The sequence below is a fragment of the Peromyscus eremicus genome, chromosome 22 (genome assembly GCF_949786415.1).
Source record: "Peromyscus eremicus chromosome 22, PerEre_H2_v1, whole genome shotgun sequence".
Taxonomy (NCBI): Eukaryota; Metazoa; Chordata; class Mammalia; order Rodentia; family Cricetidae; genus Peromyscus; species Peromyscus eremicus.
Genome location: NC_081437.1, coordinates 23,039,251 through 23,060,716, shown reverse-complemented (window position 1 = coordinate 23,060,716; position 21,466 = coordinate 23,039,251). Strand labels below are relative to the sequence as shown.

Here is a 21,466-nt window from a genome sequence, read left to right as displayed (position 1 = left end):
CCAAAACAGATTTGTGCTGGGTCAGATGAGTCCCTTGGGATCCCGATGATTCAGGAGGGGGCTGGCCTTTCTTGGCCGGTTTGTAAATAACAACTTCAGGCAGGTGGGAAGTCAATGACAGTAGTATGGTAGTGCTGACCGGGTCAGGCCCTGCCTGGGAGTGTTTATGAGATCGCCATGTCGGCAGTCCACAGCCACTCCATGTCTCTCATTGAAGACTTTCCCACTCAGCTCTTCCCACCCAGCACCCCACATTCTTTCATTGTGTGTGTGTGTGTGTGTGTGTGTGTGTGTGTGTGTGTGTAGACACATGTATACCACAGTGAACATGTGGCAGTCAGAGGACAACCTGATGGAATCTGTTCTCCTCTTCCACCATGTGGGAGCCAGGGATCGAACTCAGATTGTCAGGCTGGGCAGCAATCGCCTTTCCCCACTGAGCCCTTTCCCCCTGCCCCGTCTCTCCTTATTTTTGTCTCCATTTGGTTTGTTTTAACATCTGAATGTTGATTTATCCAACGCCCTAATTCTCAGCTTCTGCCCCCGTGAAATGAAATTTCCTATCCCCCCCCCCCCCCACCGCCGCCGCCACTTTTTAGCTTCCCTTCTCCTTTATAATGGCCAATAGCTGCACCATCTTCAAAATGTCTGTTTCTAGCATCGTGACTTGTCATGCTGACCCCTGTCTCTCAGCCTCCCATCTCGCTTAGGCGAGCACTTTGCTGTCCATTATTTCCTGCGGTGCATCCATCGCAGAGTCCACGTTTGGTATTGCGGTTGCTCCTTGGGCTTATCCCTTATGTCTCTCCCACCGTTGCGCCACAAACTCCCCACATGTACATCCTTTCTCTCTACACCTTTCCTGAATCCTCAACTGTGTTCATTGGACTCCCGTGAAATTCTCAATCTAAAAATCTCAAGGAAGGCTTACCACCTTTTCACAGTTATTTGATATTTCTTTTTCCTACGTTTCAAACATATAAGGTGGAGGGAGTTGCTGGAAAATCACCCAAAGCTGATTTCCGGCCTCTGCTTGCACATGTACATCCATACACAAGAACCTGCATGTACATGCATTCACAAGCCCATACAAACATAGACACATACTACATCACTCACACACACATACACACACAAGAACATGGCCAGGATATGATGCCCCATCCCTAATACATATGTACATATCCACTAAAAGAAATACATAAACCATAGCTGGGCGGTGGTGGTGCATGCCTTCAGTCCCAGCACTTGGGAGGCAGAGCCAGGCAGATCTCTGTGAGTTCGAGGCCAGCCTGGACTACAGAGTGAGTTCCAGGACAGGCACCAAACGCTACACAGAGAAACCCTGTCTTGAAAAACCAAAAAACAAAAACAAAAACAAAAAACCCATAAACCACACACATATACAACAGAGGATGGCCAGGGTATGGTGGTACATGCCTCTAGTCCTAGCACTCCGGAGGCAGAAACAAGAGGACAACGAGTTCAAAGCCAGCCTCAACTATAGAGTGAGTCTAAGACCAGCCTTTACATGAGACCCTGTCTCAAAAAAATCAATAGAGCCATGTATATTGACACACGCCTTTATTCCCAGGACTCAGGAGGCCGAGGCAGGCAAATCTCTCTGAGTTTAAGGCCAGTCTGGTTTAATAATGAGTTCCTGGCCATCCAGGGGTACATAGTGAGGCTCTATCTACGAAAAAAATTCATTAAGTATAAAAATAAAAAAAAATGATCTCTGTGAGTTCGAGGCCAGCCTGGTCTACAAAGTGAGTTGTAGAACAGCCAAGGCTGTTACATAGAGAAACCCTGTCTTGAAAAACCAATAAATCAATAAATAACCAGGCACTGAAGCTGCTGCTGTTGTCCTGCTTGCGGGGAGGAGAGCGTGGGGACACCGCACTGCCCAAGGACTACAAACAGGATGGTGGTCGTGCCTGGGATACTGGCCGGGCAGCCCATGCTGAGGGCAGGGTTGGTGGCGTACAGCAGCCTGGAGCTCACACGGGTCCTGCCCCACAGTGCACCGCACGGTCGGCCTGACTCTGAGCAACAAGAAGACATCCGAGGTGAAGGACGGTTCGTTTTCTGCACGAAGCCTCCTGAAAGCCCTCCGTGGTCCGTGCCGTCACCAGGGGCCATGCCCAGGTCCCAATTCTGTGCGGCCGCCGGAAACCGCATGACGGCTGCGGAGCTGGCTGTTCTGGGCGAGGAAGCGTCTTTTGCAGTGGGATGGGTGACTGCAGATTCCTAACTGAGAATGAGAGACATTGAAAGCGTCTGTGACAACCTCCCCCGATCCCCACCCCAAAAAGAAACAGTCCAGACAGGAGGCTACTGAGAAGAGTCCTTTATAATTGTCACAAAGAGGGGCTGGAGAGATGGCTCAGAGGTTAAGAGCACTGGCTGTTCTTCCAGAGGTCCTGAGTTCAGTTCCCAGCAACCACATAGTAGCTCACAACCATCTTGTAATGAGATCTGATGCCCTCTTCTGGCCTGCAGGCTGAACACTCACTGTATACATGATAAATAAATAAAACCTTTAAAAAGTATACTTTATAAATAAAAAAAAAAAGAGCAGAAGATGTTCTACACAGTTGATAGTCTGGTGGAGGGGGTGGGGGCGACCATGTGACAACTCAGTTTTCTTTAAGAGTCTGGCCGTGGGAGTTTGATCATGCTCCAGTGAGTGCATTGTATGAAATTCCAAAATAATTAATAAATATATTATGTGGGAGGGGGGAGTGAACCAGGCATGATGGCTCATATCTGTAGTCTTAGTATTTGGGAGGCAGAGGCAGAAGGATACTGTGAGTTCAAGGCCAACCTGGTCTACGCAGTGAATTCCAGGCCAGCCAGGACTACATACTGAGAGCCTGTCTCAAACAAACTGCTATAACCAAAGTCTGTGGACAGCTGATAACCGTGCCACAGTATCTGCAGGTCTGCCGTGGGGCACAGGGATGGTTCCCCAATATTTTAAAAGCTTCTAGTAAGCCCGTAAGAAAAAGACCAGTGTTCTAATACAAATGACCCAAAGGCAAAATGAAGAAAGAATACAGACAGACAGACGTCAGGGAAGGGGTATATGTTGGTTAGGGGTTTTTGTTTTGTTTTCTCGATTTGATACAGCTGGAGTAACGTGAGAAGAGGGAGCCACAGCTGAGAAAATGCCCCCGTCAGACTGGCCTGTAAGCAAGCCTGTGGGGCATTTTCCTGATTGATGATTAATGTAGAAGGGTCTAGCCCTCTTGGAAGCGGGGTGGCCTGTATAAGAAAGCAAACTGAAGTTGGGCAGTGGTGGCCCACGCCTTTAATCCCAGCACTCAAGAGGCAGAGGCAGGCAGATCTCTGTGAGTTCGAGGCCAGCCTGATCTACACAGTGAGATCCAGGACAGCCAAGGCTACACAGAGAAACCCTGTCTCAAAAAACAATCAAAGAAGAAGAAGAAGAAGAAGAAGAAGAAGAAGAAGAAGAAGAAGAAGAAGAAGAAGAAAAAGAAGAAGAAGAAGCACAAAATAGTGTGTGTAATAGGGCTCCAGACCTTTGTAGGCCCCCAGACCTTAGCACAACTGACTCCATGATGGGAGTACCAAAACTCAGCGCATAGGCCGGGCAGTGGTGGCACACCATCTTTAATCCCAGCACTCGGGAGGCAGAGGCAGTCAGATCTGTGAGTTCGAGGCCAGTCTGGTCTACAGAGCAAGTTCCAGGTGAACCAGGGCTACACAAAGAAAACTGTCTTAAAAAACAAAAACAAAAACAAACACACAAAGAAATAAACATCATCAACAACAACAAAAAAAAACCCAACTCAGCATGTAGACAGCACCACCAGCCAAAATTAAAACAAAGACCTAATCAATCAAAATCCACTTTGATCTTAGAAAGTCTCTAAATGGCCGGGTGGTGGTGACCCACACCTGTAATCCCAGCACTCGGAAGGCAGAGGCAGGTGGATCTCTGTGACTTCGAGGCCAGCCTGGTCTACAGAGCTAGTCCAGGACAGGCTCCAAAGCTACAGAGAAACCCTGTCTCAAAAAAACAAAAAAAGAAAAAAGAAAGTCTCTAAATGTACTGACCTTGTTTTTTTGGCTTCTGTAGTTCCAATTCTGGCTAACTGTTCTTGTTAACTGAAGTACATCAAACTATAATTTGGTTTTTGTGCTTAAACGCTCATCCTGAGGAAGGCTCAGGGCTACACTGGGATCCTGAGTACCCAGTGTGGTTGCTGGCTGGCTAATAAAGACTTTCTATTGGCTTAGACCCGCATCCGAGCAGTCTTCTCTGGTGGACACCCACAACATGTGTATATTATGCTACCAGAACACATGTCATTTCTGATTTTAAAAAGCATAATCTTGTTATTAATTCTTTCATAATTTCATAATACAATGTGTTTTGATCATATTTATCCCACTGTACTCCTAGATCCACCCCACCTCCTCACCACCTCTCAACTTCCTGTCTTTTTTTTTTTTAAACTAACGCATTGAAGTCCAATTTGTGATGCCCCAGATTTTTTGTTTTGTTTTAGCTCTGGCTGGCCTTGAACTTCTGATCCTTCCTGCCGCTGTCCTCTGAATCCTGAGTCAGCAGGCATGTACCACTTCACTTTTCTCACACAAGCTCTCCTTCAGCCCACGTCACAGACAAGAGTTTAGGAAACAGATGCTATTTTCTCACAAGTACATAGAAGAAGGTTACCTGTGGGGCCAGGTCCTTGGGCCCATCTCAGAAAATAAAGATGTTTACCATTCGCTTTTCCTCTGTCCCCAGGGTGACACGTTTCAAGTAGGGTTGTCACGTGGTTTCCCATCTGGCAGCCAGAATTCCCAGTGTTACGTGGGCTGTGAGCCAGAGTTCATGGGGTCTGACAAACAAGTGGTTTTTCCCCTCCCAAGGCTGCAGGTGTATGGGCTGCTCACTAACGGTGGAAAGATCACAGCTTGACCACAGAGTGTGGCTCCCATCTGTCCGTGCGTGGCACCCCAGTATTCAGGGTTCACGGTCTGTAATCACAGCCTGCCTGCTAATTATCTCCTTATTTAAAAAAAAAAAAAAAAGGCATAAAAACGGTGTTGAAACGGCACCAGCTCCCACAGAAAACATCCCCGCTCCCTCCCCATCATTTCTTTGGCATCTTCCATCCTGAGTGGGCTTGGGAGAGACCAGAATTCCCAGTTACAGAGAGAGGTTCGCGGCGTCTCCAGAGGTGGCTGTGTGCCTCGCTCCCTGCGGCTGTGGCAGAGCGGAAGGACACGGAGTGATGGTTTTCAAGGCTTCAGATCACACAGGGAAAACTGCGATGCACTGTGCCCTGCCCTCGGCTGATTTTTAAAAACTCTGCCACTGTGCAGCATCACCAGCTGGCTCTGAGAATGTGGCTTTCTCCTGTGATATAAAACTGTGATCTTGGCTAAATGTCACAGCTCATGCGTGGGATCCCAGCACTTGGGAGACTGGGGTAAGAAGAGACTGCTGAAGGTTTGAAGCTAACCTGGTCTACATAGTGAATCCCAGGCTAGCCTGGGCTCCAGAGTGAGACCCTCCCATTAAAAAAATGTGATTTTGGATCTCTCCTCAATGCCTAGCGCTCTCTCTCTCTCTCTCTCTCTCTCTCTCTCTCTTTCTTCTGGTCACCTCTATGCTCATGAAAACTCTGGACTTTCTCTGTAGGCCAGAGCTTCCCTTTTTAAAATTACATTTATGTGTTCACTGTGTATGTGTGTGTGTGTGTGTGTGTGTGTGTGTGTGTGTGTGTGTGTGTACTTGCCATGGCATATGTGTGGAGGTCAGAGGTCAGCTCACAGGAATCAGTTCTCTACTTCCACCTGTGGATCCTGGGGATCAAACTCAGGTGGTCAGTTTTGGCGGACAGTGGTTTTACCCACCAAGCCATATGGTCATCCCCAACCAGAGCTCTCTTCACTGATGATTTAGAAAGTCTTGTGAAGCAATAAGGCAGACCATATCAATTGCTATCTGGGATTACAACCTTCTTGCTAACAGAACTCTGATCGTCGAGTGTGGGTTCAGAACACCTGGACATGTCTCCTGGTGGGGTTGCCAGATTTAGCAGTTAAAATATAGGATACAAGAGTGGGGATATAGCTCACTTGTGGGGGGCTTGCTTAGCATGAACAAGACCTTAGGTTTGATCCCCAATGCACCATGAAGGAGGAAAAAAATTACAGAATATCCAGTTAAAACTGAATTTCAGACAAAAAAGAAATAGGCAAGCCGGGCATGATGATGCACATCTGTAATCCTAGCACTTAGGAGGCAGAGGCAGGAGCAACAAGGGTTTGATATCAGCCTATGAAACAGCAAAACAGTCAGACAGAGGGAGAGAAGAGGAGAGGAGAGAAGAAGGGGAGAGGAGGGGAGGGGAGAGGAGGGGAGGGAAGAGGGGAGGGAGGGGTCGGGAGAGGAGGGGACCCTATTCCTTAGACACTAAGAATGAACTATGAACAAGGCAAACATGAGACTTCTCACTGCAGATGATGCACAGAGATCCAGACAGATCTCTGCCTCCCAAGTGATAGGGTTAAAGGTGCGCGCTATCATTGCCTGACTTCTATGCTTACTATATATAGTGGCTGGCTTTTTCCCCTGATGCTCAGATAAATTTTATTGGGGTGCACAATATATCAACCACATCTCACCAATCTTGTCAGGGATGGATCTAAGGTGTGGGCATGTAACACAGATCTAGCTAGCCGGAGCTGAGGAGACATTCACGGGGGGGCTTCTGGGAAAGATTTTTCTCCTGATTAGCCAGAATGGAAGAGGACAAGTGCATTGTGGGAAGCACTGAGGCTTCCCACCTTCAGTGACCTCATGTGAAGATGTGGTCTCAGGTCTCAGGAAGAGATAATCCTGATCAAGTCAGCAAGAGTAAGCCAGGTGTCTGTCTGTCTGTCGTAGAACTGGACTCAGCAGTTCTGAAAGTCTTCCCCAGACAGTTTGTTCTGTGACATAATGAGCGTCCTCACTGTGGGAATCACATCCTGTTGGGTGTTCTGTTCACACGCTGGCTGGCGGCATCCTAAGTGATTCAGCTGACAGGAAATGGAAACTCTGTCAGCCGGCGTTAGATGGCTGTGGTGAGGAGGCTCTGAACCCTGCCAAAGAACCTTTCCCTAGCCACGTGCACAGCACTATTTCATTGTGAGATCTACTGGGCCATGGCTGTTGTGTGGTTCTTTCTCTACTCCTCACACTTTAGGAAAGACAGAAACTCTCCCCAGACTGTGAGGGAGAGAGAGACACTTCCTCAGATGGGTTAGCTACTTTTGTTAACAGTTCTCTGGGTCCCCAAGGTCACAGAAAGCTTTAGAGGGCAGAGCTGACTGTGCTAGGAAGTGCTAGTAAGGCAGACCAGTGTGATGGGACAAGTGGATGCTCTTTAACAAATGTGTACACAAAGTGGGACCTTTAGCCTAAAAGTCGGGGATGGTGGCCCTGAGCGAGTGTTAGCATCTGCGGCATCAGTGTGCCATCACTTTTGATCACAGTGTGGACAGTACCCACGGCTTGATGGTTTTCCTCCCAAATATTCTAAACATAGATAGATGTGATCAGGTGTTTAGTAAAGTGATTTTGACGCACGTCTAGTGTTTCTACTTTACCGTGTTTGCCGTGGGGACATGCGCAGGTGTAGAACTCCCATTGGTAACTCCATCTTTGGATCGGTTCTCTGAGGCAGCCACAGGTTATCAGTTTCTGTGTACGCCTCCAGGGTTTTGTAGGCCTTGGAAAAGCGGGTACGTGTGCACTGCTCCTTTTAAATGGTGTTGTTTATTCCGTTCTAAGTGCTGGAGATGAAGCCCAGGGCCTGATACATACTAGACAAGTGAATAATTATATTCCTAGCCCTATAATTCTACTTTTTCTTTTTCTGGAGTGAGTGAGTGGAAATGGATGTATAAAAGGGATGCACAGTATTCTTTAAAAAGTATTTATTTATTTATTTATTTAGTTAGTTAGTTAGTTAGTTAGTTAGTTAGTGTGTTTGTGTATGCAGGTGGGTACAGAGGCCACAGAGCATGTGTGGAGGTCAGAGGACAACTTGTGGAAGTCGGTTTTCCCCTTCCATCAAGTAGGTTCCAGTAACTGAACTCAGATTATCCGGCATCTTGGCAATCGCCCTTTCGTGCTGAAAGGTCTCCTGTCTGCCCAGCCTGAGATACACTGTCTATTACTGAACGGATGTGTCGAAGTCTGTAGGTCAGGGCTGGAGAGATGGTTCAGTGACTAAAAGCTCTTGCTGTTCTTCTAGAGGACTTCAGTTTGGCTCCCAACACCCGTGTTGGGTGGCTCACAACCACCTAAAACTCTAGTCCCAAGAGAACTGGAGCCTTCTTCTGGCCCCCATGGGCTCCTGCATACATGTACTGCACATAACTAACACAGATAAACACACATACAAATAAGTAGAAATCAGTATTTTTTTTTTTTTTTTTAGGGGCTGGAGAGATGGCTCAGAGGTTAAGGGCACTAGCTGCTCTTCCAGAGGACCTGAGTTCAATTCCCAGCAACCACATGGTGGCTCACAAGCATCTGTAATGAGATCTGGTGTCCTCTTCTATTATGCAGGCATACATGCAGGCAGAACACTGTGTACATGATAAATAAAAATTTTAAAAAATATATTTTTTAAAAAAGCCTATTAGCCAATTCCTATTGACAGTCTAGGGAATATAAACTATGTTTTCAGACTGGCCAGCTCGTTTTGAACACTTCAAGTGTTTTTGTTGTGTTGTGTTGTGTTTCTGGGGGGGGCGGAGTAAAGAGTGCCTTGAGATGGGGTCTCTCTACATAGCCCTGGCTGTCCTGGAACTCACTATGCAGACCAGGATGACCTTGAACTCACAGAGATCTGCCTGCTTCTACCTCCTGCATACTGGGATTAAAGGCGTGTGTCATTTGGGACTTCTATTGCTCACTCCCACTGAGGTTCCACGGACCAGTTGCACCCAGAGTCCTTCTCGGAATCAGAAGCAGAACCCAGGGGAAGGAGGCTCCGTGCAAGGCTTCCACTTTGCCGGTGAAGGTGGCGCAGGGCTTATGGTTTGGGGAGGAGTAAGGACCACAGTGAGTTCCTCCAACACAAGAGACCTGACTAGGACTTGCACCATTAAATAAGAGTTGCAGCCAAGGGCCAGGATGTGGCTCAGTTGGCAGAGTGTTCGCCTAGCATGCGGGAAGGCCTGGGTTTGAGCCCCCGGACCACACAAGCCAGGTATGGTGGCACATAGTTGTAACCCTAGCACTCAGAAAGTGGAGGCAGAAGGATTAGAAAGCAGTTCAAGGCTGTCCCTGGTTCCGTGAATTCAAGGCCAGCTCAGTCTGCAGGTCTCAATGAGAGGAAAAAATAATAATAATAAGAGTTGTAGCCAAGTTCCCGGTATCTGTGCTTATGGTGGCATGAAGTTCTTGGGCCCAGGGCAGTGTTCTAGATGTTTTATTCATCAGGCTATTTCTGAACGTGGTTTATGGCTTTATTTATGAGAGTTAGTACTGGGCCTGCTTTCCTGTCCTCCCAACAATTATCTCGATAATAAACAATTTTTAACTCCTCAACCTGCTGCTTGCAACTAAGAACCCTGTCTGAGGCAGGCATTTTCTTTTCCCTCTAATTTATTTTTGTAAGGGGGAAAGCTTCCAAGAATGACTATCCTTGCATATATACCTCTGTGCCTCTGCGCGTAAATCTATGTCGTAAAATGCTAGGATACTGGGGCTGGAGAGATGGCTGAGGGACTATGAACCTGAGTTCTGTTCCCGGCACCCATTCTAGAGGTTCAAAATAGCTGCTGGGTGCCAGTGGCCTTATCACAGGGGCAGAAGGTGGCAATTGAAGTTCAGGTGTCAGCCCACCAGGAGGGAAATCCCTGATGGATGAATCTCGGATAGGCAAGGCCCCGATTCCACAGACTCCAGAGTGTCTCTTGCTTCTGCTGTGCCTTCCCATGTTTGCCGCTGCCATCTTTCTCTGGTATCTGGCACGGTGTGAATGGGTGTGGGGAGATGCCCACTGCCTGTAATGTAGTGTGTTTATCCCATAGAAACATGCCCTTTCTACTGGGCATTTTTACCAGTGGATTATTATGAAGATGATTCCTCCTTAAGCTGTACTGTCTAAATGATGATAATAATAATGTTAGTTTATACAGAGTTTTGATGAATAGAAATAGAACAAGGAAGTGTCACACAGCTAGAACACATGATTTTGTACTGAGGAGCTGTTATAGACTGTTGCTTAGGTTAATGATTAAGAAAAACAATTGAGCTGGACAATGGTGGCACACGCCTTTAATCCCAGCACTCGGGAGGTAGACTCAGGCGGATCTCTGTGAGTTCAAGGCTAGCCTGGTCTACAGAGGGAGTTCCAGGACAGGCTCCAAAGCTACACAAAGAAACCCTGTCTTGTGGGGGTGGGGGTGGGGAGGTGGGGGTGGGGAGGTGTGCATCACAGCTGAAACAAAACTTTGCAAATAACGTAAAGTTAGACTAAGATATTTTGTTAAATAGCTTTGAGGTGAAAAACCCAGAAGACAATCTAAAGTTTTAGAAAGGCACATAGTTGAGTGAGGAACTCGTTAAGGTAAGAGGGGAAGACCAAAGCAGCCCAATTATCATTAGCTGACCTGCCTTTCTTGCTAGGATTGGTTGGTGATCAAAGGTGGCAATTAATTCCTTGTACCTCTTTCTGCCTTCAATCTCCTGATACAAGAAACTATTGATGGGTGGGTATGCACCCCAAAGATTTAAAATAGAGCTGACTGGTTGTTTTTCATATATAAAAGTTTAGGTTTGTGATTCCTTTCAGATTCCTTATAAAATTACTTCTCAAGATAAGTAATAAAGTAATTGGCCCTTTCTTTGTAACTGCAAAACGCAGCCTGCCAGTAAAAGACCTGACTGAGAAGAATGGCTTGCTTGCCCACACAGCTAATTTATTAACACGTTGCTTGGGTATGAATGTATGTGGGTTCTTGGGGTAATTTGTTTCTCACCTGTAATATGCAAAATGTTTAATCATGTAAGGGATATGGAGAACATGCTGGTTTTTACTTGTATTCATTGTAATCATTCAATTGAAAAACAGAATGTAACCACATTGTAATTGTTATATTGCCTGAAAGATTTTGCTGGGGTATATAAGCTGTAAGGGAAAGACTACAGAGTTAGAGAGAGTTAAAATGGGCTAGAAGGAAAACATCAGGAATGAGAGAAGGGATAGCGAATGCAAAAGAAGAATAAAGAAAAGGTTTGAAGGAAACCATCAAGAGAGTGTGTGTCTCTTTCCCTAATCCCCTCTGATAGATAAGACTAGTACAGGGGTTGGGGATTTAGCTCAGTGGTAGAGCGTTTGCCTAGCAAGTGCAAGGCCCTGGGTTCGGTCCTCAGCTCTGAAAAAAAAAAAAAAATAGAAAAGACTAGTACAGGCGGACTCTGTGTTTTCCCTTTGAGCCCTGTGCTGCTGGGGCTGGAAGGAGCAAGATGGAGAAAAGGAAGAGAGAAAGCCAGGCCTTTTGAGTTAGGATCAGCGATGGTGGTCAAGGAGCAGCTACAGGGAGGTGGGAAAGTCCAGAGTGCCGGGACAAGTCAGCTTGCGTCTCCTTCAGAGGACCTGAGTTCAGCCGTCACGTGGTGCAGCTCACAACCACCTGTAACTCCAGCCCCAGAGGATCCAGCGCCCTCTTCTGGCCTCTGTGGGTACCCGTACACTCACACAGACATGCACATACAGGGAAATAAAAGCAAATTTTATAATAATAATAATTGCAAGTTAAACAAATGTTCCGAATCTGAGCCTGCTTGCCTCTTGGAAGTTCCTAGCTACAGTACAAAGAATTCCATGGTAAGTGCCATCCGTGCTTTGGTATTGGGGACCCCTGGTGGACGATTCAGGCAGAGCAAGGGCCCTTAGAGACAGCCTGTCAGAACTCAACAGCAAAGTTCACACAGGGGACAAGAAGGAAAGCCACCTGGGTCACCTAGGAAAAGCAGTTACTAGTTCTTTCGTGTGTGTGTGTGTGTGTGTGTGTGTGTGTGTGTGTGTGTGTGTGTACAGATAGTTTCTGTCCTACCCTGAATAATTGTCATTACAGTAAAATTGATTTATAAACGTAATGCACTCTTAACCAAATCCTTACAAGATTTTAAAAAGATGTGTGTGTGTGTGTGTGTGTGTGTGTGTGTACAGATAGTTTCTGTCCTACTCTGAATAATTGCCATTATTCAGGACAGTAAAACTGATTTATAAACATAATGCACTCTTAACCAAATCCTTACAAGATTTTAAAAAGATGTGTGTGTGTGTGTGTGTGTATAAAAAAAACAAAATCCACATTTGTGACTACATCCGAGAGGCAGGTACTGTGGGAAACTTCAAGGACATAAACCCCTAGAGGACCTACTGGAACTGTGCCTAGATCACAGCGATGGTGAAATCTCTGAGATGTGGACTTAGGTCTTGAGAGACAGTTCAGTGAACAAATCTCTTGCTGTGAGAATGTGAGAACCTGAGTTAAAATTCCAGAAGTCACATAAAGCTAGAACGCACCTATGATTTCAACACTCTTACTGAGAGGTGGAGACTGAGAGGTGGGGGTTTGTTTTTTTAAACAAGGTCTCCTGTATACTAGGTTGGCCTCCAACTTTCTACGTAGTTAAGGATGAATGAATTCGACCTTGATCCTCCTGCCTCCACTTCACAGGTATGCACCGCCATGTCCAGTATTACAAAAAATTAAATGTTTCTAGTTCAAGCTGGATATTTAGCAGGTGCTAGCCCTAAGAAAACGAGAAGGTCAAGGAGAAGAAAAAACAGACAAAGGAAAGAATGACTTAAGACAATGCTGGCTTAGCCGGGTGGTGGTGGTACCCATCTTTCATCCCAGTATTTGGGAGGTAGGGGAGACGGATCTCTGAGTTCGAGGCCAGCCTAGTCTACAGAGCAAGTTCCAGGACAGCCAGGGCTACACAGATAAATACCATCTCAAAAAAAAAAAAAAAAAAAAAAAGATGGATCAGTAGCTAGGAGAGTTTACTGCTCCTTCAGAGGACCTGGGTTCGGTTCCCAGCACTCATACCAGGGAGCTCACATCTACCCAGGTCAGTTCCAGGGAGTCTGCAGGCCCTCGGCCTCCTCGGGCATCTGCACACACATGACTCACATAAGCTCACTTAGGCACACACAGAACCATGGAAGTAAAATTCCTTTTTGGCCTGGGTTGGCCTTGCTAGGAATGACAGAAGTATGGCAAGCAGTGAGCAAAAGGCTGTCATCAGAGGTCTGCAGGGGGCAGCGGCGGGAATCTAGGCAAAGGAGTCATCTGAGCCCTGGAATGTTGATGACTGTGATTCTGGGAGTGTGTCACCATTCGGGAACTTTCTAAAGCAGTGTGGACATGACTGACGGAAACGACAGCTCCATTAGAGGGAAGGCATTACTTTCCTGGGTAGTTCAGAGGTTCCACCTAGGGCTGAGCACTCAACGGCCACGGATTCTCAGCACCGCTATCCGTTGTAACTCAAGGCATTAACTGCCGCTCACTGCAAAGACAAGCTTCTCTGGCCAATGAGCGGCGCTAGTCTACGGTATGAACTTATTTAGAAGGCTGTCTGACACCATGCCATTTAGAGAAAGAATAACACTAGGTTCCCCGTAGGGCCTGTGATCTCCTGAGCCTCAGGCTTTTGACTAGATTTACGAACCCAACGGTGAGTGCTCTCCTGTGAAGGAGGCCTCAACTCCAAGCAGGAAGCAGTTGGTTACCCCCTAACGGTCACGCCGCTACCACACCAGTGGGCACATCTTGCCTGGGAAGTCAGTTTTTAGCATTCACCATTTGGTCATATCACTGATGACTTTTCTCCCCTGGTAGCCTACACACAGTACCTCCGGCACTGTAAAAAGAGACCACCAGTAGAGAAGAAACTTTTAGGTCACAGAGCTCTTTTTACATTTTAATTTTCATATATTTATTTATTTGCCAGGGGTTCTGGGGATCAAATTCAGGCCTTCATGCATGTGAGGTAACCACTATACTAACTGAACTACACACCCCAGCCCTGTTTTGTTGTTCTTCTGAGGTAGTCTGACTGGCCTGGTACTTACTATGTAGCCAAGCCTGGCCTCTAATTTTTTTAAACTCTCCTGCCTCAGCTTCCAGAGTACTGGCATGAGATCTCTCTCTCTCTCTCTCTCTCTCTCTCTCTCTCTCTCTAAACTTCATATTGTTTCCTCATGTAGCCCAGGCTGGCCTTATGGCCTTAAACACACTAGGTAGCCAAGGATAACCTTGAATTTCTTGTTTCTGCCTCTCAGGTGCCAGGACTACAGATATATACCACAGTGTGTATTTTTACTTTTATATTTTCGTTTTATTTTTGAGATTTGATCTCATTAATTACTTAGTTAATTAATGCCCAGGCAGACCTTGAATCTGTGATCCTCTCGCCTAGATAGGACTACACGTCTAAACTACCAGACCCAGCTTACTTTTTTTTAATAAAATATTGAAATGAGGCCTATATAAATGGTCTTCATGATATTAGTAGATTTACAGTATCGTATGGTATGTACTTCAGCTGGGCCTGGTAGCAAAGGCCTGTAATCCAGAAACTGAGCGGGTGGGGCTGGAGAGATGACTCAGTGGCCAAGAGCCCTGGCTCATCTTCCACATGACCCTTCATTGTTTTCTATCAAAATCTCAGTCATTGATTTTTACCAATAAAGACTTGGAAGCCAGATTCTGGGGTGAAAGCCTGCTAGCTCAGAGAGGCAGAGAAAACATCCAGCTAATCTTCCTTCTCCACGGTCATCCCCCAAAAGACCTTCCCCCCACAGTCTCAAACCAAAAACTCCTCAAACTCCATGTCCCTCCCTTCCACTTCCTGTGCGTCTCTCTATCCGTCCTCCTGACTCCCTCTTACTCTCTCTGTTTTGTTTTTGTTTTTTTCTTAATAATCCTGTGTTCACTTCCTGTCAACTGGTTGCTTGCTCCACCTCTTGACCTATGGTTGACTTTATTCAATCCTGCTTACAATATTCAAGTTGAAAGCTCTTGGACTAAAGGTGTGTGCCAGGGCTGAGCCACACAACTAGAAACAGGTTTTTCCAGGAAATAACGAAATCTCAGGATTCACAGTGTGATGGAACATCTTGCAACGAACCTTGTTCAATTCCGAGCACCTACATGACGGCTCACAACTGGCTATTAACTCCAAACCCAAGGAAACCAGCACCCTCTCCTGGCGTCCATGGGTAGTGCACACACATGGTACACAGCATGCAGGCAAAACATCCATATGCATAAAATAAAAATAAAATTTAAAACTTCAAAAATTTTTAAAAAGAAAGAAAGAAATTGAGGGATCAGATCAGACTGAGAAAGTTACCAAGGCCCTACCTCAAAGTCAAAAAAGATTTAAAAGGACTCAGGATATAGTTCAGTGGTAAAGCTCTTGCCTAGCCTATGTGTTCTATCCAAGGGTCAATCCAATCCCTGCTGCTGCAAAACCAAAAACAATTGTAGCTGTCACGTTTAAGTGACCCTCTAGAATGCCCTCACCAAGCAAGAACTAGGAGGCATTTTAAAATCGTTTACTCTCTCCAATGAAGAGCCATGTCTTCCTGACTTTGTGGTTAATCACTTCTTTGTTTAAAAAAAGAAAGAAAGAAAAAGGTTTTCACCACTTTGTATATCTTCATAAATACTAGAGCTTGATTTTTATTTTTTATTTTTTTAATTTTTAGACAGAGTCTCACTCGGTAGCCCTGGCTAGTCTCTACCCGCCTCTGCCTCCCGACTGCTCAGACTAAAGGTGTAAGCCACTGTGTCTGGTTTTGTTTTTTTCAGAGACAGGGTTTCTCTGTGTAGTCCTGCATGTCCTGGCACTTGCTCTGTAGACCAGGCTGCCCTTGAACTCAGAGATCCACCTGTCCCCGTCCCCCTGAGTGCTGGGATTAAAGGTGTGCACCACCATGCCCAGCTTTTGGTTTGACTTCTTTAATCAGCAGAGCAAACTACCCCAACCCAAGACCTGTAGATGGTGACATTTGGGGGTGATCATCCGAGATTTCTTCTAAGAATCACTGACTAACTAAGGTCAATATAACCAGACTAAACCCTGAAATGAGGGGAGAACATGGTGGCATGCGGGGAGAAGGTGGCTGCTGAATTTATGTGGGCTTCTCTTCCATCCCAAGATGGGGACACCCCCCAACCAAGCTTAGCACTGTGAACTTTAGGCTGGTAATTTTGATCATTTTCTCTGAAAAGGAGGGCCCCTTGGGAAGGCTTTTAGTCCTCATGCTTATGTTTCAAAGAGCAGGATAATATTTTCAGACAGTGCTGCCCCACAATCCCCTCCCACCCCAGAGGCTGAAATCAAGGAGCTCGTGGAGTTAATTACTGACAGCTGGCTCCAGGGAGGTTTCGTGACCTTTACCCCGTGACGAGACTGGATTTTTCATTCATTCTGTTCCTGGTGGGCTTCTTTAACCAGCAGTAGGATTCTGTCGACATCTTATCTTCCCGCTTTTATGCCTGGCTCACCTCTCTAAACCAAAACGGAAGGGGCCATTAACAGATCACTTAAAAATATCCAGGAATTCTTTAAAATAAATGAAACCACTTGATAATCTAGTCACCGTCCCATTTGTGAATAGAGACTAACTTGCTCCCCCTACTGGCCTAAACTTGGTGTGACTCGAGAGGGGAAAAAAAATCAGAGAAAACTCTTCATGGGACCTAAGGTCAAATCAGGGGACCCCTATCTGATCAGGGCATCCCAATCGCCCCCATCAGAGGCCAGAGCCACCTCTCCAGACTTGGGGCTGAGAGATCTCAGGAGGAGTAGGTAAGCCTCTCTCTCTCTTTCTTGTTTTCAACTTGCAGGTGGGGATAGAGACCTCCAAGATTCTTCCAGGCTCCCCACCGGCTTGGCTCCTGAGCATCTGGGGCAAACTAAACCCCCAGGTGCCCAGAAAGAAAGCCCTGGTCTTTTTCTCAACCCATGCGTGGCCTGCACACCCTCTGGAGGGTGACTCAAATGACCAGGAAGGGAACTCTCAATTTTAACACCATCTTCCAGTTACACTTATATTGTAGCAGGAAGGACAATCCTCTGAAGTACTCCATGTTCAAATCTTTTTCCCTCTATAAGACCACCCAGAGTTTACCAAAACTTTCAAAACTTTAACCATAGTGTGCTCCGATCCAGAAAGGAATGATATGGACAAAGGGTAGAGGAAAAACTCTCATCTGAGAAAATCCCATCAGTAAATAACCCCCCATTCCATCCGGGGATGTACCCCAACCTCTGGAAGGTCCAGAATCCCTGTGCTCTGAATATCCTTGTCCCCCTAATCCTAAGGAGAAATGAAGGACGTGCCTCCCTCCTCGCCTTCCCTGGGAGGGATGTTTCTCATAAAGAAACGCTGGAAGAAAACAGAGTCCCTAATGTCCACAGGTCCCTTTCCCTGGCAGAACTGAATGACATTGGGGATGAACTGGGGTGATGTGCCATGCTCAGACACATGGATGAACTGGGATAATGTACCACGCTCAGACGCATGAATTAACGTGGGCAATGCAGTGGTCTTTGGAACAAACCCTAACCCCTTTAGACAAGAGGAGAGTGGTGGACCCAGCTGTCCAAAGTGGGCAACACTTCCTTCACTGCCCACAGAGTACGGAGGACAATGGCTTCCCCATGGAGGGTGAGGCCATTGGTCCCTCTTCCCCAAATCCTCACTGAGATGCAAATCCAGATGCCTAGGAAGAAGGGAGGACACACTGTGTTTACTGTGTCAAAGGGGGTTTCGGGAAGACAATCCCCTTGGCTACCACCGCTGCCCCTTATGCTTCAGGAAGAGAAGGAGACCCCACTCTTTTCCTCAAAAGCTTACAAGAGGGGCTTCAGTGCTCGGCAGTTAAGAGCAATGACTGCTCTTCCAGAGGACCCCGGTTCAATTCCGAGCACCCACATGGCAGCTAACAGCTGTCTGTAATTCCAAGATCTGACACCCTCACACAGACATGCATGCAGGCAAAACCCCAATGCAAGCAAGATAAAAATAAATTATCATTATTAAAATAAAAAAATCTTAAAAAAAAAAAAAAGCCAGGTGGTAGTGGCACACATCTTAATCCCTTTAATCCCAACACTTGGGAGGCAGAAGCAGGCAGATCTCTATGAGTCTGAGGCCAGCCTGGTCTACAAATTGAGTACCAGGACAGCTAGGACACAGAGAAACCCTATCTCAAAAAAAACAAAAAACAAAAAAACAAAACAAACAAAAAACAAAAACAAACCAAAAAGAAAAACCCAAAACAAAACAAAAAATAAAAAGTTCTCCTGCCTTCTGAGCTCTGTATCTGCAGGCCTTCCCTCACTAATGACCCTGAAACAATCAGCCAAATTCCAAAGATTTCATAAAAGCTCCAGACAGGACTTCCCAGGGAACAAAAGGGACCTGCCTTTTTCTGTCCTGGGGACATTCTGCTTGTCATAAAGGCCTTGCCCACCCACTTGTGGGAGGCCTCATACCTTGTCACCCTATCCACACCCAGTTCAAGTTGCAGGATTAGATACATGGATCCACCACACTGGACTGCTCCTGGCTCCTCTGAGGCTGTACCCTACGGGTATCAAGCGCTGGACTGCTCCTGGCTCCTCTGAATCTACAACAGACTCCCCAGAAACTCCAGACTCCAGCTACCCTCCGTGAGCCACTGGAAGACCTCGGCTGCTCTTCAAGGGCCAGACTCAGATAAGTCTACCTGGTTGAGTTGTTCTGTTGAGGCATTCCATCTCCACTGCCTCTGTCAGGGCTAGTGTCCTTCACTGTCGTGTGCGGTATGACAGACTCTCTGGTGTCATGTCTCTCGGTAACGATCTGTCTGGCAGTTCTGATACAACTCTCCATAGCCCAGTGCCCTCCCCGGAATCCAGATTTCTTTGAGCCGGATTCTAGGCAATGGGCTGATGAAAATGATGTTCACTGTAACCTCCCGGAGTCTGGCGCTCCCGGGACATGTGTCCCAGGGCCAACACCTGGTGAGGGGCACATCCAGGTTCGCCGCTTCACTCCTCACTCTTCAGGGGGGCCTGCTGTTCTGACGTGGAACGGGACCACTCTAGACCTTTACAAAGGGGAGTCCTTCTCGGGAATCCTCTCCTATCTTGGCCCAGACCCGCTCAAGGCCACCCCACTCAACCCCTTCCTGGCGGATACCTGTTTGAAGGACCAAAACTGCCGGACCCCGGTGTGTGTGACTGTTAATATGATGGGTGCGCCTGGCCAGGAATGGTTAACTGACTGTAAAGTTCACCCCCAGACAGGGTCATCATCCGTGTGTAAGGTCCATAAGCCTGATCAACTATGTAAGGTGCACTGCAGCGTAGACCACTGTCCCCAGACCTCTCTGCCCTGCACTTGCGGGATACTCATGGAGTTCCCTCATAAACGACCTCAGCTGCTAGGGGTGACTTGGTGGGCCCACAGGCCTCAAAAGACCAACTCCGCCTTGCAGGCCACACCAGGTGTTACTAGATGGCTCCACAAGTCCCCTAGAAGCAACCCCAACTTGCGGGCTGGACGGACCTGGGAACCTCTCTGGCACACCCAGACTTTTGCTTACATGGGAATAGTTCCAACGACTCTCATCCTTCAGTGGGATATTTCCAGACTCTGGATCCATCACATCTATCCTAACTGTACTCAGGCCACGGCCATCCAACAAACCCAGTTCCTCTGGTGGCTGTCCCAAACTTGGCCTAAAGAAACTACAAGTCAAGGGTCCCCCACAATTGTGGCCCTCCCTCGCCATAGAAAGGTCCTCTTTGGGGAAACTGGTACAGGCCTAGGGGATGCAAGGAATGTAGAATGGGCCATTTTGGAGGAGAGGCGTTCGTTAGAAAAGGTCTCTGTACCGAAGATAGAATACAAAGTTGGTTTACTCGTCCAGGAGGAAGGGAGGGGCTGGAATCCCTACACTAGGGAAGATGCGGGACTAAAGGAATGGATAGCTTCCACAGGGCGGATCCTCCAGGAATATGCCTCTCTCACGACCTGGGACAGAGCTTGCACCCATGTTCAACAAGGTCTGCTGGACAGCCTAATTCAAATGGGATCTAACCTGACTAGGGGGCAATGGCCCACACTCCTAAATGCTGAGGCCAAATCTCACAGTATTTTTGCCACCTACGGTATGCATCATCTCTGGAAAATGGTCTCTCATAGCTGTAACGAGACGTCCTGTGCCCTAATCGCCCATGTTCCCCGACTGAATGAGGCGATCAGATACCCTGTTGTCCAACTCACAGGGTTAGGAGAAATTATCCGAAACACCCGTATTGTGCCCATGGGACATCGCTGGGCAATACTATGGAACAAAAAACAATGGGATTACACGTCCCTATCAGATTGTCAGTTGAAAAACGGTATCTGGCTCTGCCCTCGACAAACATGGGCCTCGGATTTCACACAGGCATGGCCTTTGGTACCCACCCCCACCAAGAATTCCATCTGGTATATGGGGAGGGGTATATTTTGTTGGGAGGCCATGGCTAACGAAACCATTGCTCTCACTGACTTCTCGTGTGAGGTTTCCAAATATTCCCTCCCTTCTGCGGGACCCTGGTGCACAGTCAAGCCGACTGCACAGGTGCATTTCACTCTCTTAAACACGACTTACGTGCACCGCGATGTAGAAGAATTTTCATTCACTTTACCTCCCGGCGTTCCTCGTGAGGAGGTTGTGTGGGAAGAGACGCGGTGGCCAACTTCTGAACTTAAACTGGCTGATGGGAGGCTCCTTGAGCTCCTGAATCAAACCAGTGGCCTTTACAGTGCATACCTTGTGGTGGACAGCAGAGGAAACCACATGATCAGCCTCGGAGACGCTGATAACAAATCTTGCAAAGGGCTCTTCGGGTGGTATTCTTGTCTATGGTCCTCCTCTAATAAGGGCAACATTGCTCCCGTTTTCTTCTTAACTATTCTCTCAGTAGGATTTATAGCTGCACTAATAGTCTCAGTTTACCTGTGTTACAGGTGCCATCTTGCCCTCATGGCACACCCCAAGGAGGTACGCTGTCAAACGGTTGTCCTTCACGCTGGAGATCCACCACCAGCCAAGACCTACCGTGGCCGCTCAGTTCCATCCACTCCGGAGACCATCTTACTGCTGTCCCGCCCCACATCGCCCCTGTTGTCAGCAGGAAGTAGCCAGAGCGATCTTCGTCGTCCCCAAGTCCCCGCAGCAGCAGTTAATGTGACCTCCGAGGAAGAGCATTGAGGAAATAAAAATGTCCGATGGCCCCTGTCAGGTATACAGATAGGACAAGAGGATGACATGCTTGCAGCTTCTCTCCAAAGACTTGGTGTGGTTTTTCTCCACCATGGTCCCCCCCCCCCACACACACACACACTTCCAC

At 47.1% G+C, this 21,466-nt stretch overlaps 1 long non-coding RNA gene across 1 annotated transcript; it reads right to left on the bottom strand.

Annotated features, from left to right (window-relative positions):
* Positions 1-2,031: 2,031 nt before the first annotated feature.
* Positions 2,032-5,027, bottom strand: LOC131897379 (uncharacterized). Its single transcript, XR_009375666.1, has 3 exons — positions 4,934-5,027; positions 4,709-4,820; positions 2,032-2,254 (listed from the first exon to the last, which is right to left on the bottom strand). It is a non-coding gene; the product is annotated as an uncharacterized LOC131897379 (long non-coding RNA).
* Positions 5,028-21,466: the final 16,439 nt, after the last annotated feature.